At 48.0% G+C, this 20,282-nt stretch overlaps 1 pseudogene; it reads right to left on the bottom strand.

The window, feature by feature from the left end:
• Positions 1 to 14,111: 14,111 nt before the first annotated feature.
• On the bottom strand, positions 14,112 to 19,342 carry LOC147959920 (uncharacterized; annotated as a pseudogene).
• Positions 19,343 to 20,282: the final 940 nt, after the last annotated feature.

Here is a 20,282-nt window from a genome sequence, read left to right as displayed (position 1 = left end):
TTACCGGTTGGGTATAATGGGAACCCCTTGACAGTTCGCCTTGAATAAAACTCCTCCAGCAAGGCCCAACATTGGTTTTACCATTCGCCACCTAGCCTTTTCTTTCCCTTGAGTCGGCCGGCTCAAGGGTCATCTTTATTTAAACCCCCGGGCCAGTGCTCCTCTGAGTGTTGGTCCACCTTGTCAGCCGCCGGTGGCCACCAGGGGTAACTCTGGGCTGGCCTACCGGAAGTTTGGACAATCCGGTGTGCCCTGAGAATGAGATATGTGCAGCTCCTATCGGGATTTGTCGGCACATTCGGGTGGCTTTGCTGGTCTTGTTTTACCATTGTCGAAATGTCTTGTAACCGGGATTCCGAGTCTGATCGGGTCTTCCCGCTAGAAGGAATATCCTTTGTTGACCGTGAGAGCTTGTGATGGGCTAAGTTGGGACACCCCTGCAGGGATTTGAACTTTCGAAAGCCGTGCCCGCGGTTATGGGCAGATGGGAATTTGTTAACGTCCGGTTGTAGAAAACCTAAAGTTGACCTTAATTAAAAATACATCAACCGCGTGTGTAACCGTGATGGTCTCTTTCCGGCGGAGTCCGGGAAGTGAACACGGTGTTGGAGTTATGCTTGACGTAGGTTGTTCTAGGATCACTTCTTGATCATAGTTGTTCGACCGTGCTTTTGCCTTCTCTTCTCGCTCTCATTTGCGTATGTTAGCCACCATATATGCTAGTCGCTCGCTGCAGCTCCACCTCATACCTTTACCTTACCATTAAACTTAAATATTCTTGATCGCGAGGGTGCGAGATTGCTGAGTCCCCATGGCTCACAGATTACTTCCAAAACCAGTTTGCAGGTGCCGATGAGTCCGTGCAGATGACGCAACCGAGCTCAAGGAGGATCTCGATGGAGATCTTGTCCTTTGTGTTGTTTCGTGTTAGTTGATCAGTAGTGGAGCCCAGTCGGGACGATCGGGGATCTGTGTAGCATTTGGGGTAGACTTCTTTTATTTTGGTTCCGTAGTCGGACCCTGATTGTATCTGGATGATGTAATGCTTTATTCATGTAATTGTGTGAAGTTGGCGATTGTAAGCCAACTATGTATCTCTTACCCTTATATATTACATGGGTTGTGTGAAGATTACCTCACTTGCGACATTGCTTTCAATGCGGTTATGCCTCTAAGTCGTGCTTCGACACGTGGGAGATATAGCCGCATCGAGGGCGTTATATCGACCCCCCCCCCCCCCCCCCCGAGGAGCGTTGCCCGTCGCCAACCCCTCCCCGCCCTGTCGGCACCCCAACTCGCCGCCGCCCCATCGCCGCCCCCTCCACAACCCGTTGCCGCCCCCACGGTGAGCCCCTGCCCATGTTTTCTTTTCTGTTTTTCTTCTGTTTAGTTTAGGTTATTTAGTTTAAGTTTTTTCAGTTTAGTTAGTTTAGGTTTAATTAGTTTAGTTTATTTAGTTTAATTAGTTTAGGTTATTTAGTTTAAACAATTTAGGTTTAATTAGTTTACGTTATTTAGTTTAGGTTTAATTATATTAGATTAGTGTTAGGTTTGAGTTAAATAGTCATAATTAAAGGAAGTGAAAAAAAAGATGAAAAGTGGAATAAGTAGAAAGGGGGAAGAAGAAGAAGAAGAAGAAGAGGAGGAGGAGGAGGAGGAGGAGAAGAAGAAAAAGAGGAGAAGATGAGAATAAAAGAGGAAAAAGTAAAAGAAGGAAAAAGATGATAGTTAGGTTAGCTTCTAGGTTAGTTTGTAGGTTAGTTAGGTTAATTAGTGTGAGGGGTTTTGGTGATGTCATCTTGTTCTCCAAGAGATGATACTTGGCAAGATAACCAAATATGGCATAGTTGTAAATATTCCAAAAGCTTGAAATATCAGAAAAGGGTTTTTGATGGATTTGACCAATATTTTGAACATGACCGTGTGTTGAAACTCTTATATATGGACAACATATGTAAAATGAGCTTCCCTAAATTTTCTCAAATATTTTTGAAACACTAAAATAATTTTACCCTATTAAAGACCATTTCTGTCCTTAAGAAAAAGCCTTTAATTAGTTAGTTAGTTACTTTTTAGGTTAATTACTTAGTTAGTTAGTTAATTTTTTTAGATGTTGTATTCACCCACCAATATTTTTATTATGTTTATGTTGTACTAATTTTGTTTACTCTTTGTCATTGCAGGTGTTGAGAGATGATGGGCGCGGGTCGAGAGCTCTCCGAGCCTCCTTCTTCCTCGGCGCGTGCTGGGAGGGGTGGCTATATTCCACCCCAGCAGCTTCATAGAGCGTTCATAGAAAGCATGGCGACACCGGCTGTCAGATCTCGGGTTCCGGTAAAACCCTCAAGGTTCAAACACTGGGGTGCACGCGAAGATTTCCCCCTACCAACTCATGCCCTCAACCTCGCCACGATTTCAAAGGCAAGCTCGACGAACTCGCAACACAAGAGACACAAGATTTATACTGGTTCGGGCCACCGTTGTGGTGTAATACCCTACTCCAGTGTGGTGTGGTGGATTGCCTCTCGAGATGAGGATGCACAGTACAAGGGGAAGAACAACCTCCTGAGGTGAGGTGTTCTTGTGCTTGGTGGGTGTGAGGATGGGCTGGATCTAGTCCAAGATGAGATGGCTGAGGCTCAGTTGCCTACTACTGTGGTGGCTAATCCTATTTATAGAGGCCCTGGTCCTCTCCCCAAATATTGAGCAGAAAGGGAGCCAACAACAACCAATTTGAAAGGGGACAGCTAGTACAAGTTATCCTGACAAAAGTAGTCTTCGCCTGCCAAAGGCTCTGGTGGTGACGCCGCCTTGGGCTCCATGGTGACCTCCGTCTTGCCGTCCTGCTGGTCTTGGTCTCGTTGCACCGATATGGAGACCTTTGCTTGACGCCTTGGTACTCCTCGCCTGTGCTTGCCTCCTTAGCACCAAAGAGGAAACAAGGACACTGTGCGCGCTGGCGCCCGCCTGAAGCCCGCCTGGTCTCGATCATCATGGCTCACGTCATTGGAACCTCGCGAGGTTTGCCTTGCCTTGATCTCTCTGCCCCTTGCGAGCCAGCCTAGTGAGGCTGCTCCCGAGGAGGTCTTGTGTCGTCCGCCTCGCGAGGGTCTTGAATGCTTGTTGGTGAAGATGGGCCGTACGGGCCCGCTTGCAGAGCCACGCCGTGGGCCGTAGGCAGGCAAGTCTGGGGACCCCCATTCCTAGAACGCCGACAGTAGCCCCCGGGCCCAAGGCATGCTCGGGCTTGGCTTCGAGACGAAGCCAAAGGGCAAGTGCGGAGCGCCGCAGGCCCCAATAGCATGTGGCCTTGATGGACACGTGGTGATTGATTGGACGTGGGCGTCTCCGCTTCCCCACGTCACCTCGACAACTACCTGACTGTCAAAAGGCTGGCATAGACAGCGCTTGCCTTCATTGCTTCCTTTCGCCTTGCTCCAGATCCCCTTTCTTGCTCCCTGCTTCCAAAATCTCCAGATCTACTCCCGTCCCCTTCCGTATCAGCGACCAATGGCGCCCCGGAAGGTCAAGCCTACCTCGTCGCCGGCTTGGTACGAGCCAGCTCTCGATGCACCCAATGTCTCGTAGGAGAACCTCGCCGCCATGCGCTTGCTGACGGTGGGGGAAAGCAACAAGAGGGGGAAGACTGGGCTCCGGGCCGGCTCCGACGTGCCGGAGCCCGAGGGAAGCACCTTCTTCCCCTTCTTCACGAGAAGCATCGTCGCAGGGCTGGTTCCCCCCATTCTCTAACTTCTTCCATGAGGTCCTTGTCCACTTCGGGCTGCAGGCGCTGCATCTTCACCCTACTCTATCCTTCTCTTGTCGATCTTCGCCTACTACTGTGAGGCGTACCTCGGCGTGATGTCGTCTGTGGCTCTGCTGTGCCACTTCTTCTTCCTCCGCATCAACGAGGGTCATACCTCGGGTGTGCCAATTTCATCGCGGCCGGCAAGGCCAACTCAATCTCGAAGACTGGGAAGAAGGCCGACGGCTTCAGGAGCAAGTGGGCCATGATGGACGCCAAGTGTGTCCACCCACGCTTGATGCTGCCAACGGAGATGCCCCAGTCTGACAAGGGGTGGTCCTACGTGAAGCTCACTGATGAGCGGGCGACGTTGGTGCTGGAGCAGATGAACACTGACCTGAAGCCGGGCAACGCGAAGTAGGCAAAGGTGACAGGGGCCATGCTCCTGAGGGAATTCCTGATGCTGTGCGTAGCCCCGCTTCAGGCGCGTACGCACCCCTTGTGGGAGCTTGGGGACGAAGAGGACAAGGTTTACCTGAGCCCGAAAGCCTTGTCTGACGGTGAGCTGGCTGTGGCTCTCCGCCTCCTGGTCGGGGACGACCAGGAGTACCCGTCGAGTGTCTTCACTCCCTTGTTCCGCCGCAAGGACGGGGCGCAGGTCGTGGCTGCCAGGACGACCTTTGACAGGCACAGGCTGGTGCCGCCATCTCCCAGCGGGGCCCTTGCGGCACCGACGCCAGTGGAGCTGTCTTCTGGTGAGTCCCGTAGGAAGGAAGAGGAGGAGGAGGAAGACTCTGAGGTGACCCCTGAAGGGATGGGGGAGACCTCCCCCTTTAGCAAAGCTGACATCCTCCGCACCCTTCCTGACGACGACGAGGCTGACACCCGCTAGGAGAAGGGAGAGCCGCTCGTAATCCCGATGAGGGGCCGATCGACGGTGATCTCCCGGGATGCTGCTTCTGTTCGGGAGCCGCTTCTGGCCCACCGGCTGCCCCTTCTTCTGCTCCTGGGGCTTGTGCGCCCGCGCCCCGGGCTGGGAGGCTCTTGGGCTTCAAGCTTAGCAAAAGGAAGGTGGACTACACCGCGGTGGACTAGTAAGTGTTCAGTGCTCCACCTTGTTCTTGATTATGCTGCTGATTCTTGACGCTTCTTTGTTGTGCGATTAGGCCGATGCCTGCGCCGAAGAAGAGGAAGGAGGAGGCGGTGGTGCCGCCTGGGGCTAACCCACCTACTCTGTCCGCATCTCCCTTCGTGGAGAAGGGAAACATTGGTGCCCATGTCTCTCCGGCCCGGTCGTCCTTGCGAGGCATGGGGGAGAATCCTCGGGAGGAGTCAGCCCCCGTGGCCTTGCTGGCTCCAGAGGCACCGACGTCCAGCTCGGCTGCTATGTGGTTTCAACCCTTAATGATTCATGCAATTTCATTCTTCATGCTAGCTTCATCCCTTAACTAATATGTTGTTCCTCTCTTTTAGGCAAAACACAACAAGAAGGAAGTGCCACCTCTGTACGACCTCTATGCCATGGCCCATATGGCCCCGTTCAAGAAGGCCAAGGCATTCTTTGCAGATGACCTCGATCATCCAGAGAGCTTCACCAACATCTCCTCCCACAACAAGCTGGTGAGGCACAGAGACTAGGGGAAGGGGATGAAAGGAGATGACTTCAACCCGAGCCAGAGTCGTTTCAATATAGAGCTCGTGATGCTATCTGGTGATGGGAGGAAACATGGCTCATCAGCCATTGGGGATGGACTGATACGTTGTCCTAGCAGTCTCAGGGAGATCAAGAAGGGCCACACGAAGTCTCTTCCTGACATACCGCCTCGACCATGACTAGTGGACCTCGCCATCAAGGCTAGGGCCCAGGAGCTTCTGGCGGAGGCAAACAGGCAGGCCAAGGAGAGGGAGACCGAGCTGGAGCAGAGGACGACTAGGATGCTGGAGGAGAGGAACCGGAACGACGCGTCTCACTGGGCCCTATACGAGCTCCTCGTGGTAAGTTTCTCCTTCTTATTAGCCAAATCATACATGTAATGTTCGTTTCATTACTAACTAATATGACTGACTCGTGAAATCAAAATGTGCAGTCCGTGTGCGAGAAAAACAGTCAGACCCCTCTGCTGATGCCTCAGATTGGTATAGCCGGACATGGTAAGTTTCATTTGAATGGTCATTAGTTACTAGTATTCACATTTCAGTTGCATCATGCTAACGAGACATTGCAAATGATCTTTGGTGCATCATGCCTCCCGACAAGCATCGACCGATCCTTCTCCGTCTCGCACTGGCGCAACCCCAACCCCGTCCGGTCCTTCTCCATCTGACACTGGCGTAAAACCGACCGGCCCTTCACCTCTGTGATGAAGGTAACATTTCTCTAGTGTTTTGCGTACCAAATGCATAAAGACCTAGACTTAGCTTTATTTCCTCCAAAATGGTTACCATAATGACCTAGACTTAGCCAATCTTCCTACAAAATGACATAATTACCTTACTTAGCTCCAAAAAGATCTATACTTAACTAAATTAGCTCTAATATGCTTAGTTACCTAGGTTAGCTAAATAAAGGCCTATACTTAGCTTACTTATGCCAAAAATGGCACAATATGCTTAGTTAACTCAAAACTGGTGTAATTAGTTAAGTTAGCTCAAAAATGACCCATTTTACCTAGGTTTGCTCCAGTATGATCCATTTTACCTATGTTAGCTAAAAATGGCATAATTACTTGTGTTAGCACAAAAATGACCTATAGTTACCTTAATTTCCTCCAAATGGACATAATATGCTTAGTTAGCTAAAAAATGGCATAATTACCTATGTAAGCTCTAAAATGACACAAATAAGGAATGAGAAGAAGAAAAACAAGGAAGAGGATAAAAGGAATGAATAGAAGAAGAAAGAGAAGAAAACGAAAGAATAAAAGTAGAAGAATGAGAACGAAAAGGGTAAAAACCTTCTTCTTCTTCTAGTCTTCTTCTTCTTATTCTAGTCTTCTTCTTCTTCTAGCCTTCTTCTTCTTCTTCTTATAACTTGCTTACTCCCATTTTTGCAGATTTGATTCACTTCATGGAAACTGGATTGATGGACTGCTCGTTTTAGTTTCTGTTTTGATTTTGTGTTGATAAACAATGTATGTTGAATAGCTCCGTGAAACTATGCATGTATGTTGATGAACTCCATGAAACTATGTATGTATTGGACGTTTAAATACCCTATGTGTTCTGTTGATTTGATGGACTGCTAGATGATGGATACATGGGCTATCTTTGAAGTTGAGACTATATATATAATTTATTTCTTTTGAAAATGCAAGGATATAAAAAAATAGAAAAAAACAGGGGCTATACAGGAGCTTTGCCGTCTGCTGGCAGACAGCAAAGACCTTTGCCATCAGCCAGCAGATGGCAAACCTGCCGCGTGGCAGCTACCTGTGCAGCCTGGGACACTGGCTGGCTTATTTGGTTACTTTGTCGTCTTTTGGAGGACAGCAAAGAGCGTTGCACCTTTGCCGTCTGCCAGCAGACGACATCGCTTGACACGTGGCAAAACCTGGGGGCTGGCCTATTTCGCTATGATGTCGTCCGCTGGCAGACGGCAAATGTGCGATTGTCTTTGCCGTCCGCCAGCGGATGGCAAAGCACGCCATTAACCACTTAATAGACCTAACCTAGAACTTTTGCCGTCCGGGCTCTTTGCCGTCCGCTGGCGGACGCAAAAGAGCGTTCCATCTTTGCCGTCCGTCAGCAGATGGCAAAGAGCCCTTCGTCGTAGCCTATTCAGCCGGACTTGTTGCCGTCCGCTGGCGGATGGCAAAGGTCTTTACCGTCAGCCATGGCGGACGGCAAAGTGCCCTATTCCTATAGTGTGTGATAGGTGAGTCATCTTGATGAGTAATTGTGCTTTAGTAAGAATACTGGTGTTAAGGTTAAATAGTTATGCAAAAAATTATATCCTACTTGTGGCGCATTATTCAGTGTTAGTTATCCTTAATGCTCGCTTACGAGATTATTCGTTTCTTGGTTGGTCGCTTCTCAGTCTTTTGCTAGCCTTCATTTTGCACTAAGTATGTGAAGGAAATATGCCCTAGAGGCAATAATAAAGTTATTATTTATTTCCTTATTTCATGATAAATGTTTATTAGTCATGCTAGAATTGTATTAACCGGAAACATAATACATGTGTGAATACATAGACAAACATAGTGTCACTAGTATGCCTCTACTTGACTAGCTCGTTAATCAAAGATGGTTAAGTTTCCTAACCATAGACATGAGTTGTCATTTGATTAACGGGATCACATCATTAGGAGAATGATGTGATTGACTTGACCCATTCCGTTAGCTTAGCACTTGATCATTTAGTATGTTGCTATTGCTTTCTTCATGACTTATACATGTTCCTATGACTATGAGATTATGCAACACCCGTTTATCGGAGGAACACTTTGTGTGCTACCAAACATCACAATGTAACTGGGTGATTATAAAGGTGCTTTACAGGTGTCTCCGAAGGTACTTGTTGAGTTGGCGTATTTCGAGATTAGGATTTGTCACTCCGAACGTCGGAGAGGTATCCCTAGGCCCACTCGGTCATACACATCACTATAAGCCTTGCAAGCATTGTAACTAATGAGTTAGTTGCGGGATGATGTATTACAGAACGAGTAAAGAGACTTTCCGGTAACGAGATTGAACTAGGTATTGAGATACCGACGATCGAATCTCGGGCAAGTAACATACCGATGACAAAGGGAACAAAGTATGTTGTTATGCGGTTTGACCGATAAAGATCTTCATAGAATATGTAGGAGCCAATATGAGCATCCAGGTTCCGCTATTGGTTATTGACCGGAGATGTGTCTTGGTCATGTCTACATAGTTCTCGAACCCATAGGGTCCGCACGCTTAACGTTCGGTGATGATTTGTATTATGAGTTTATGTGTTTTGATGTACCAAAGGTAGTTCAGAGTCCTAGATGAGATCGGGGACATGACGAGGAGTCTCGAAATGGTCGAGACGTAAAGATTGATATATTGGACGACTATATTCGGACATAGGAAAGGTTCCGAGTGATTCGGGTATTATTCAGAGTACCGGAGAGTTACGGGAATTCACCGGGCCTTATTGGGCTTTAAGGGAAAGAGAGAGGAGAGGTTGCGCCCCCCCAATGCTTAGTCCGAATTGGACTAGGGGGAGGGGCGGCGCCCCCTCCTTCCTTCTCTTCTCTTTTCCCTTTCCTTCTCTCCTACTCCTACTACTTGGAAGGGCTCCTAGTTCTACTAGGAAATGGGGAATCCTACTCCCGGTGGGAGTAGGACTCCCCTAGGGCGCGCCATAGAGAGGGCCGGCCCTCCCCCTCCTCCTCTCCTTTATATACGAGGAAGGGGCCACTACTAGGAAAACCCTTAGCAGTAGCGCTGGTTTTTGAGCTACCAGTAGCGCGGGCACCAGTGCTACTGCTACGACGCTACAGCTATTTTGTAGCAGTAGCGCTTGTTTAAACCAACGCTACTGCTATCTATATCTAGCAGTAGCACGCCTCTGTCCATCGCTACTGCTAATACTAGTAGCGTGGGCTTCAAAAAAACGCTACTGGTAAGCAGCGCTGCTACTACTCCAATACCCCATGCAATTGCTAGTATTTTCTTTTTTTTATGTTGTTGTATTCGTATTTTTACAGGTTTTATACAGTTACAACATACACATACACTGGAACTATATGAAAAAGGAATGTCTCATCATCATCATCGAAGTGGTACAACATAGTCTCATCATATCAACATAATCTCAACACAAATGATGTCGATCTCATCATCTCGAAATAGCGATACAAGTTAATGATCACATGTCTCTTACATTGTCACTGTAGACACATGTTTCATCATCTACCTAAACTAAGACATAAATGATAAGAGCGATCACAATGATCAAAAGCGGTATGATGTAGTAGTTTTTGCGGCGGCGCTGGTTCTGAATCCCCTGTTGTGCTATGAATCTCAAGTAACTAGCTTCGGCTTCCGCTCTGCTATCAAACCCTTTCTGGCTTCCGCCGGAGAAGCCAGAGACTTGGGCCTGACACTCTGGCCACTCATCATACACACCCGGAACATGCCCTACATACACGGCATACCACTTCCTCGCCATTGTTGATCTATATACCTGTTAGAGATGCACATATATATACCATGAAGCGAATTCAACAAAACAGTTATGAAATAGAAGCAACATATATAGTAAACATAGTTAACAAATTTCATCGTACCGAAAGTAATTAACTAGAGCGCGGCACCATACATCTAATAGTTTCCTCGTACTGAGAGATTCGAAGTTTCGTCGTACATAAAGTAACAAGTAACTAAACAGACACATTGTCTTTAAGCAGTGCACTCTTCCCATCTGTCCATATCCGGAAGGGTGTCACCAAGCTTAGTGGAAGGCCTCATGTCCTGACGCTGTAGGGCAATGCGGGTTCGGACGTCAGCTCGCGATACTGGGCCACCGTAGAACATCCCATTCTCTTCGAGGACATCTTTGATGATGATGGACGCAATTTCCTGTTGGATCCGGTAGAAATCATTTCAAAGTCGATTATCCGGCACGGCTCCAAAGGCTTCGGCCCATCTCTGGATATGGGTATCTGATGAAGATTTCATGCAAAGTGATTGCACATCCCTTCTGTACTCCATCATTAGATGGGTGACGTAGAATCCATCATTCTCACTTTGTGCCGGTTGCTGGATGCAACAGAAGTCAGTCTTGTGGCTGAAACAAAGCCCGACCTTATTTGTTTTTTGCACTGGATGTAGCCACCCCGCATGCTGAAGCCCAGCATAGCTCTATCCAGAACATACTTTATGTGTGTGTAATCTTTCTTCTGTATGTTCTTCGACGGGTCCAAATATATAGCGCGGGAGTAACACGGGTAAAGAACAATGAGAACGGCACGACACCCCCCATTGCGCAAAATACATGATCAAGTTTAGCCTCCATGCGTGCAAAGTAACTATTGAAATGCACGAAAGGATGTATGTGTTATAGTGCTATGCGCGGATGTCTTACCTGGGATGATAAGGTAGGAGAATCGTTTCTTTGTCCTTATTGCTGACCAAGAATTCTTCGATGTACTGACTCGCATATTGATGGTTGGCGTCGTTGATTGACAAGAAGCCCTCATGCATGTAGTATGGGTCCGCAAGCGCAAGACCGGTGACTTGCTCTCTCCTGGCGATGTAGTTCATGTGCAGCGCATACAGGCGGATGAAGGTAAAATTGAGTGTCCTCATTTGAAACATCTGGAAGATGTAATCAAACCTCAGGAAGAAGAGGTCTGCGGGGCATGTGCGGACATACATCTTGCAACTGCTCGGCACATGAACCGTATAAAGTGGGTATCCTGGATCATCCGAGGCGAGGAGGCTTCTCTCTGTCAAAAGCACATGGTCATGGAGTCTCCTGAGATCCCCTTCTATGGCAGCTAGTGCATTCGCCGGTACCCTTGGCTGTCCCGTGACATGGACTAATGGCGCATGTTTCATCGGCACACGGTCAACCTTGGTTGAAGGCGGCTGGCTGCTAGAACCAACATTGCCAACTTTATTGGATTTTCTCGCCGCCGGTCTCTTCCTCTACTTCTTCTTGGGCTCAGGTGCTGGTGGGTCTATTAGACCCTCCTTGAGCACCACCCCTAGTGTTGTCGGGCTCAGCTTTGGACGACTCTGGCTAATCAGTTGAGCTTGGGTGGAGCCGGCATCTGGAGGCGTGTCCTGCGAGGATTGCATGAACAAAGACTTCTTGCACTCCCGAGGACGTACCGGCTCTGGTACATGCATCTCATATTCATATGGTTGACTCATTGTTACATCGTTGTCAAAGGCAGTATTGAAATACTGGTTAGGGTCATCGTCGGCCTCCTCCATGTCACGATCCCTATCCTCTTCCATGGGGCAGATGGCATCATCTGCCGGCGGAACGGTTGGCCCTCCTTCCTCATGTCTCTCGACCTCAGCAAGCAGCACAGACGATGGTTGTACTTGTGTAGGTGGTGTTGTGGTCATACCTTCCCGAGGTCCCGTTGGTGTGCTCCCGGCCACCTCGACACGAAGAAGATTTTTCGGCCACAGGATCGGCCAATTTTTGCATTGCCCAAGCTGCGTGGGGGTCTCGTCATCCTCTCCATCGGTTTGTATCGGACGAGGGAGACCCTCATAGCCTGCTTTCACACTCGCCACGGAGACCCTTAAGGCATTATCAGGCATCTGCCGGCGGTGAAACAATCGATCCTTAGGCTTCACTATAGTACCCTTCCCCACATCCACCAACCCGCCCTTCATGTTGTAAAGGAGGGTGCACGGAGTGGAGTCGGCCTATAAAGACATATACGTGCGGCGTCAGAGATCCAAAAAGAACGGCAACTGAAGATTAATTAATTAGTTGAGTTGATGAAGGTGCAACGACGCGTATTTACCGTGAGGGCGTCGAGCTCAGCCAATGTCGACGGCCCGACATTCAAGCCAGAGATGGAGCTAGGGCTGCTATGAGAGCTGGGTGGAGGAGTAGGTGCCGCTGGAGGAGGTGCGCCAGTTGCCATACTAGGTATGGGTATGGGTGCGGTGTTCATTGAGTTGCTCCCGCTGAAGCTGGGCATGGGAAAATCACTTGGTGGCGCGTTTGGATTTTGTTTCACCCATGTGACCACTGTTGGAATCAAGCTTGTAAAGGCAGCCACCATATCATCTCTATAGGCAGCGATTATCTTAGCTTTAGTCTCAGCTTTTGCTTTCTCCATCGCCCGCGCCACCTTCTCGTCGATAGTCACTTGACTGAACTTCTTTCTCTGTCTTTTGGCCTCGGGGTCCTCGTTATAATAGTACTTCCAAGTGGCCCCATCCCCGGCACCATGCACACGTCCATATTGCAGCCGCTGGCCGGGCGGGTGTCCCATCATTATGTTCATGGCCCGGTTGAAAGGAGTGTCCCATTTGTACTTTGCCGACGACTGAGTCGATGAGTCGCTCTCGGCCGCAAGCTTGTGTTGCTCTGTCTGCAAAATGGACCGTGAATCATTTAGGAATGCGACTAGAATGTAGTAGACTTCGTTGATCAGAACCTAATATGTAAGGTGGTAAAAAGGATAATTACCAGTAATCTCATGAATTGCCTAGTCGGCCCGTCGGTGAAAAAATCTTTTTCTTGGGGTCCCACGAGAATCGGGCCCTGATGAAGTCGTGCTCCTGCTGGTCGGTGAACTCAGCCAATGGGTCTGGGATCCCCTGACGTTCACGTTATGCGTCCTCCTAGCCCACACGGGCCTCTTTCCTGTGTAACCACGACTTCCAAGGCAGTGGTTCCCCATGTTCTTTGCCTGCAGCTGCTTGCCTCTCTCTGACCTGGCCTTGTCAGCTTCTTCATTGCAAGTCTCCTTGAACCTTTCAAAGTCCTCTATTGTAATTTTCGGATTGTCTGCAACAATCTCGGCGTAGGTTTCATTCTCTTGAAGCGCCCTTTTCACCCTAGTTTTCCAAGTGCTCAATGCGTTGCTGAACTTCCCTAGGGCTTTGTTGTTGATTTTTTTCATGCCCTCATCATCCCATGGGTCGACATCGTCATTCCGACCGGGGAACTAGAATCTTGCGTGCAACCTAGTTAGAAGCAGCTTCTTCAAATGTTCATTCTTCCGTATTTTTGTGTCGTTGATGTTAGCGGTATCCCGTAGGATGCATCCTAGTTGGTTGCCGTAACACGCTGCCACTTCTCGCGGCTCTATTGGCTCGAACTCGCCAGGGTGCACCGCCGTGACCACCATTCTTTCGGTGCCGAGCTCATTTGGGCGTCGTGTCCTATTTTCCTTCTGTCCCTCACTGGCTTGGGAGGTCCCACCTTCCGTGCTGCAGTTAGGAACATCATCAGCGCCAGACTCAGTGCCGGTGTCATTGGTGGCATCAGTGTCGGCGTCGGCGCCACCACCGTCGTCATCCGTCATGACAAGGCCGTCCGGACACCCAGCTTGCTGTCCCTCCTGATCCGCCAGAAAGTCGAGGTAGGCGTGTGCTTGACCTAATAGGGAATGAGAACCTCCGGCCTCATCGGTGTCGGTCATGTTTCCTAGGGTTCAATGTCGTAGTGGTTTAATTATCGAGCTTTATATAATAAAGTGAATAATGAAAAAAAGTGACCTTTGTTTTGCCGGAAATGTCGTTTCATTCCCGTCGCGACAAATCTCAAGCACTCGATATGTCCAACTTGCTAGCACAAGTCATGCCAAAATTCACAGAAAATTTCGGCATGACCTTTCCTAGAAAGTGCACATATAGAGGGCCTGAAATTTGCCGGAATGGAAATGAATCAACATTTCCGGCAAAACAAAGGTCACTCGCAATCGGGAAATGAATCAACAACCAAAGTACGGTAGAACTACAGCAGCACAACAATATAGGATGCTCACTATAGCAGCACAACAACCACATGCACATGTACTCTCCTCTAGCATCTGCATGGACAGAGCTCTATATAGTGTGGGTTTTGGGATGCTCACTATCTGCCTGTCGAGGATGAGGGTGTGGTGTCGATGATCTTCGAGCGGCGGCGGCGAGCGGCACGTCGGTGATCTACCTGTGCGTCAAGCATTCACAAGATAAATTATTGTAGACACACAAGATAAATTATTGTAGACACACAAGATCAATTGTGGACCTACAATCTGCCTAATAAAATGTTCATTTTCATTTTATTTACTCTATAAACAAACTAAACACTCATTTTCATTTACTCTAGCAACAAAATCCAAAACAAGCATATTAACAACATTCTAACAATAGGCATTTTAACAGCAAGCATTTGAACAACATGCATTTTAACAGCAAGCATTTGAACACTCTAACAATAGGCATTTTAACAGCAATTGAACACTCTAACAACACACATTTGAACACTCTAACAGCATACATTTAACACTCTAACAACATGCATTTTAACAACATTCAACATTTGGACAGCAAGCATTTGAACAAAACAAGCATATGAAAAGGGAGGGAAGAGGGGGTGGCACACCTCGGCCGGGGTTGGGATCAGGGTCGGGGGCACCGGGGCAGAGGGGCCGGGTGCACCTAGGCCGGGGTCGCCGGGGCAGAGGGGCCGGGGTCCTTCTCCTCCTCATCGATCTGCAGAGAGACCAAATTTGGTCAGAGAGAGAGCAGGGGCGGCACGGGGGGAGGGGTCGGCCAGGGGTGCACCTAGGGTAGGGGCAGCAAGGGGGGAGGGAGCATCGGGGTGACTAGTGGCCTGCGTTGAGGTCGGGTGCGGCACGCGTCAACGACGGCATGGGCAGGTGCGGGCGTCGGTGGTGGCGTGGGCGGGTGCGGGCGTCGGCGGCGTGGGCGAGTGCGGGCATGGGCGGTCGCGTGGGCGGGTGCGGGCGTCAGCGGCGTGGGCGGGTGCGGGCGTCGGCGGTGGCGAGAGAAAGGGGATTCGAGCGAGAGTGAGAGAGAGGAAAGAGATAGGATCTAGCGGGCGGTGTTGTAGGCAACTTAGCTATAGCGCGTGTTGGCAAAACGCGCTATAGCTAAGTTAGCTATAGCGCTGCCCAAGCCAAAACGCGCTACTGCTATTTATTTTTTTATTTTTTTTATTTTTCTTAGCTATAGCGCTGCCGAGGCCAAAACGCGCTACTGCTAATTATTTTTCTTTTTTATTTTTATTTTTCTTTTTAATTTTCATATTCCACAAACTTTCTTCCTTTTAATTTTTTTATATTTCTCTTTTTATATTTATTATTCTTTTTCTTTTTCTTTTTCATATTCCACAAACTTCCTTCCTTTTTCTTTTTTATTTTTCTTTCATTTCAGTTTCCACAACTTATTAGTTCTTTTTTCTTTTTTTTCATTTCATTTTTCAAAACTTCCTTTCTTTTTCTTTTTCTTCTTCTTTTTCTTTTTCTTTTTCTTTCATTTGCACTTTTCTTTTTCTTATCTTTCTTTTGCACTTTCCTTCCTTTAATTTGGTCTGTCGTTAGAGCAATACCACTGTTACCCTCGGGATAGTAATTAGTATAATATATATTACATGATTTGACCGCTAACACCGGTATACAACAAGGACACACACAAACTTTGGGCATTAGTTTGTCAGCTTGGGCGACGACGACGCTTTAGACTGATCTTCTTCCCTCTTTTGTTCATTGTCGAATAATTGAGCCCATGGTCGTGACTTTTCCTTCTCCAGGGATTACGATCTTTCGTAGGTAATGTGGTCTTCATTCTTCTTTTGACATATGTTTCATCGTCATCAGCATCATATTCCCTCATCAGATCACCGTACTGGTCATAGTCTTCCTCGTTGGCGACTCCATCCATTCCAGCAATGCTCCTTTTGCTTCTCCTCACGACAACACGGCTGGGATTGATCAGATTAGTTATGAAGAAACATTGTGTCATGTGTTTAGCGTGTACCCATGGCTCATTTTTGGCGATGGCGTTGACGGTACCGCTATCATCGGAGTTGGGTATACACATGGTAGTGAAATGTCGGTTTTCTCTGTGTACATTTTTAGCCCATCTGACACGGAACATCGTCGCGCTATGCAATCCAGAGTAGTTAAGCTCCCACATCTCTTTGACCCTTCCGTAATATCTTTCAATTACATTCCCGGTCATGGCTTCCATCGTCACCCCTGAGTTCTGGTCATCACTGTTTATATCTTTCTCCTCCGTGTAGAACGTGTATCCATTGATATCATATGCTTGATAAGTCGCGAGGTTGGTCGAGGGGCCATGTGCTAAGGCGTATATGAGTGTTCCGTTTGGACAACCCTCTTCTGGGGGATTAGCCAGAACTCGCTCTTTGAACCAACGCACGAAAGTGGAGTTGTGCTCTCTAATAACTTCAACGTCCGTCCTGTGCACCCCACGGTCACGGTATTTCTTTGCGATGGTCTCTTTGTGCAGCGGTACGAAATCTTCTAGCACATCTAGGTGTTGTAGCACTACTAAGTTTGCCCTGTCAATGTCGTTTTGTCGGCCTGAGCGTAACAAATTCAAATCCCTATGACCGTTGATGTGACCTTCGCCTTCGAGCCTTCCACAGTGCTTGTTGACGGGCAAACCACAACATGGTCTTTCGTCAGATAACTCTCACAGAAAGAGATGCATTCTTTGGTCAGATATCCCTGGGCTATGCTTCCATCTGGATGGGACATGTTACGAACGAATCCTTTGATGACCCCATTCATCCTCTCGAACGGCATCATGCTATGCAGGAGTGCTGGCCCTAGGTCGATGATGTCATCCACGATGTGGACACATAGATGCACCATGACATCAAAGAACGCGGGCGGGAAGTACATATCTAGCTCATTCAGTATGACAACGATATCTTCTTGTAGCCTATGGAGTTGCTTCACACTGATCGACTTTCGAGAGATAGCATCAAAAAAGTGGCATAGGTCAGTAAGCGTCTCACGCACATGTGTGTCTATAATCCCTCTAAGTGCAACCGGGAGTAACTGCGTCATCATCACATGACAGTCGTGAGACTTCATCCCACTGAACCTTTTTTTCTTAGTGTCCAGATATCTTCTTATCTTCCCACAGTATCCGGAACTAACTTTGATTCCGGCAAGGCACTTGAACAATTGATCGACCTCCTTCGGATCTAAGGTGAAGCAAGAGGGGGGGGCAATATTGTTCTTCCTTCTTGTTTACTTTTTTGCCCCTATCTTCCGTCTCCGTCTCCGTCTCGGTCTCCTCTGACGACCTTTTACCGGGCATTTGGAGATCTTTCCTGATTTTCAAAAATTCCAAGTCTTTTCTTGCCTTCGGCCCATCCTTGGTCCTCTCCGGCATGTTCATCAATGTTCCAAGCAAACTCTCAAGGATATTTTTTGTGATATGCATTTGATCAAGGCTATGAGGCGTGTCGAGTATGGGCCAGTATTCCAAGTCCCAGAAAACAGATCTTGTCTTCCATACCTTCAGCAGGGGCTCTGGCGCCTTTTTCTTCGTCTTTCCTGGCGAGGGGCACTCTTTCTAGTTCTTCAATAACTCATATATTTCTGCACCTCTACGCTTACATGGAGGACCTCGATGCTCAGCCTTACCATTGAATATATCTCCACGCTTTCTCCATGGGTCATCCTTCTCGAGCCATCTTCGATGCCCTATGTACACGATTTTCGAAGACCCACCATCTTTCGATAGCTGCAGAGAAGTTGTATCATCCATGCACCTCGTGCATCCGCAATATCCGTGGCACACCTGGCCGGAGAGATAGCCGTAACCGAGATAGTCCTGCACCGTCGTGATCAGTGCGGCTCTCATGTAGAAATACTCTCCTTTGCTTGCATCCCATGTCTTGGCCGGTGTTGTCCATAAGGTCTGTAACTCCTCTTTCAGTAACCCGAGATACAGATTTATATCATTTCCCGGTTGTCTCGGCCCTTGAATAAGCATAGCCATGTGAATGTATTTTTCCTTCATGCACAACCAGGGGGGAAGGTTGTACATCCATACAAACACGGGCCATGTGCTGTGATTGGTGTTCTGGCTGCCAAATGGATTCATGCCATCACTACTAGCGCCTAGCACGATGTTCCTTGGATCATTTGCGAAAAAATCAAATTCAGCATTTAATGCTCTCCACTGGCTAGCATCTACGAGGTGTCTCAGCTTCGGCTCATCTCCGTCATCTGGCTTCACCCTCTCCGCGTGCCAGCGCATAAGCTTTGCTTCCTTAGGATCTACGAAATACCGCTGTAGACGCGGAGTGATCAAAAAGTACCATACAACTTTCTGTGGAGCTTTCTTTCCGGCCTTTTTATATCGTGAAGCATTGCACTTTGGACAGATCGTTTTTTCAGCGTGCTCGTTCTTATATATGATGCAATCATTGATGCATGTGTGATATCTAATATGTGGCAGATTAAGAGGGCACACGATTTTCTTTGCCTCCTCGACACTAGTAGGACACAGGCTTCCCGCGGGAAGAACCTTCTTTAGGTACTTCAGAAGCTCATCCAGGCTTGTATCTGTCCATTTGTTTTTTGGCTTCATCTTTAGAAGTTCTAGTGTGAAACTCAAGCGGGTCACCTTGGGATTATTGCAACCATCATACAAAGGAGTCATCGAGTCTACCTCCAGTTGCGCCAGTTTGGCCTCCTCTCTAGAAGCAGCTCTATCGCTATTCGTCTTCTTGTGAAGCAGGTCTCGAACATGCGGGTCCCGCATGGCTGAACTTAGTAGCGACAAAGACGGTGGCGTGTCCGCGTCTTCTCCGCCTTGAACTGCCTCTTCGCCATCGACATTTCTGAGGCAGTCGTCCTCTTCGGGCACATAATCGGTCATCTCTTCGTCTGGTGGCCCCATGTCGTTATTTCCTGCCCCGTCGACGTCCTCATCATCATCATCATCACTTATCCACTGAGTATGGCCATGCATGAAACCATGCATGAGCAGGTGCGCCTTGAATTTACCACCCTCAAAGGGGTCGAGCCCGACTCTTCCTTTGCATTTTCGACACGGACATAAAACATCCTTCAGTCTTTTTTCATACATGTCATCCACAGCGGATTGCCAGTATCTTTCCACCTTCCTTCCATTGACCTTCATGATCACATACGCGCGAAGCAAATATTTTAAACACGTATATATGCATGCATGGAATAAATTCATACAAAAATTCGGCATGACCTTCCCTAAATATAGTACATATTGAGTTTGCATGCCCGAAATTCGTCGAAACGGAATTGAATCGACATTTCGGCATAACATAGGCAACTCATGTCACCCACATTATTTCATCAAATCCACAATGTAGGAAACTCAAATTATGCCACACACAAATCGGTATATATATTCTCACATCGCCCATATATATAGTTGTGATCCTATCCAAACAAACACCTTTTTTTGCTCACCTATGTGTTGAGAGGGATATCAAGCACATTTCTTCTTAATTACCTAGTAGCTCTAGATATATAGCTCTAACTAGCTAGCTAGCTAGCTAGGGAGAGAGAGAGAGAGCTAGCTAGGGAGATAGTGGGAGAGGAGAGGGAAGGCATTAATGGAAGGGGTGGAGGGCAAAGAAGAGGGGGAGGGAGGGAATTAATGGAGGGGGTGGTGGTGGAGGGCACAAAGAAGAGAGGGGTGGTGGTGGAGGGCACAAAGAAGAGGGGGTGGTGGAGGGCAAAGAAGAGGGCTCTAATGGAGGGGTGGTGGAGGGCAAAGAAGAGGGGGAGGGCTCTAATGGAGGGGTGGTGGAGGGGGAGCATTGAATGGAACAAGCAAGGTGCAAGGAAAGGGGGAGAAAGGAAGGGGGAGAGGAAGAAGAAAGGGGAGGAAGGAGGGGAAAGGTGGTAGGTGGGTGGCGACCATAGCAGTAGCGCGGGGTGCCAAAGCACGCTACTGCTATGAGTGCCAGCCAAAATATCTGCTGGTACGTAAAACTAGCTATAGCGCTTGTACAAAAACAACGCTACTGGTATAAGTTTACCCATAGAAGAAATAGCAGTAGCGCTTCTAGGTGCACGGGCGCTATAGCTACTTTCTT

Source organism: Triticum urartu, chromosome 7A, assembly GCF_056163025.1.
Source record: "Triticum urartu cultivar PI428250 chromosome 7A, HENAU_Tu73, whole genome shotgun sequence".
Taxonomy (NCBI): domain Eukaryota; kingdom Viridiplantae; phylum Streptophyta; class Magnoliopsida; order Poales; family Poaceae; genus Triticum; species Triticum urartu.
Note: the sequence above shows the minus strand (reverse complement) of the source record. Positions and strands in the feature narration are given on the sequence as shown.